The 1190-nt window shown below is 47.6% G+C and overlaps 1 non-coding gene across 1 annotated transcript; it reads right to left on the bottom strand.

Annotated features, from left to right (window-relative positions):
* Positions 1–792: 792 nt before the first annotated feature.
* On the bottom strand, positions 793–865 carry TRNAV-AAC (transfer RNA valine (anticodon AAC)). Its single transcript has one exon. It is a non-coding gene; the product is annotated as a tRNA-Val (tRNA).
* Between the last annotated feature and the right edge of the window lie 325 nt (positions 866–1190).

Below are 1190 nucleotides of genomic sequence, written 5' to 3'. Positions count from 1 at the left end.
GCTGATTTGTCAGTTCTATAATACTCCTTTATAGTAGCAGTTCAAGGGAGTACGCCTTTCACCTTGTAGAGAAGAGGTCAGGACAGCAGAAAGATGGGGCATTTTCCAATCGGGAGTGGGGAGCATAAAGAGAAAAGAAAGGATAAAACTCGCCCCCCTCAAGTCTGCACACGACACCCTCACCGCTTCTCCAGGGAAAACAAATAACCAGCATGACAACTCAGGCTGGCGGCAGATGCCACCCCCTGCAGCCTTGTGAGGGGCAGTCTGGGAGCCACCCAGCTCCCTCCCTCGGGCGGTACAAGAAGGGGCAGAGAGCCAGCCCTGTGCAATCATCACATGGAACTGAACTCAACTCTCACATCGATCGACCTGTTGCAAAGTAACATGTGTGTTTATATATCTGGCAGGTGCAGTCACTTATACATGTGCAAGTCCACCTGACGATGCATGTGCTGGTTTACTCATGGCTGCATGCACGTAAGCATTTTTGTGCACACGGAGCAATGAGCGGATCTGTTTACTGCAGCACATGTAAAGGGCAGTGCACGCTGCACGCGCGGTGAGGACCTGGGCCCCTGCAGGGTTCGCACTGTGAGCAGCTGCCGCGCGCGCGCACTCTGACCCCCTCGCCATGAAGCACATCAATATGAAGGTGCTAGTGCCAAGATGCCCGTTTCATTGGAAGTAGACGGTTCGTAAAATAACTGATTAGAAATGCGATCGCAGCAGCGCGCCTACAACATGGGATGTTAAAAGTAAAATGTGTAAATATGAGAAAAAAACAAAAAGTGTTTCCGCCCGGTCTCGAACCGGGGACCTTTCGCGTGTTAGGCGAACGTGATAACCACTACACTACGGAAACTCATATTCATCTCTTTTGTAAAACCTTATTTGACGGTGCTTTGGTGTCTGTGTGCATGTAGCAGTTTTGTATTTCACTACCCCGTTGTTATTTATGTTTCATTTACCACTTCCTACTGTATTAAAAGCAGGTTAGATATGTATAGCCTGGCATTTTCCAGCTGTTTGATGCTGAAGACATTGTAGTGGAACCTTTATTTTAATTAAAATAGAGCCAACTTTTCGGACTAGTTTCAGGCACAGTTGATGGGTGATTTTGTAGCTATAATGCAATCTCTTTTACTTTCTCTGTCCTTCTTCTCGCTGAGATACTCCAGCCCTATCAC

Source organism: Lissotriton helveticus, chromosome 1_2, assembly GCF_964261635.1.
Source record: "Lissotriton helveticus chromosome 1_2, aLisHel1.1, whole genome shotgun sequence".
Taxonomy (NCBI): Eukaryota; Metazoa; Chordata; class Amphibia; order Caudata; family Salamandridae; genus Lissotriton; species Lissotriton helveticus.
Note: the sequence above shows the minus strand (reverse complement) of the source record. Positions and strands in the feature narration are given on the sequence as shown.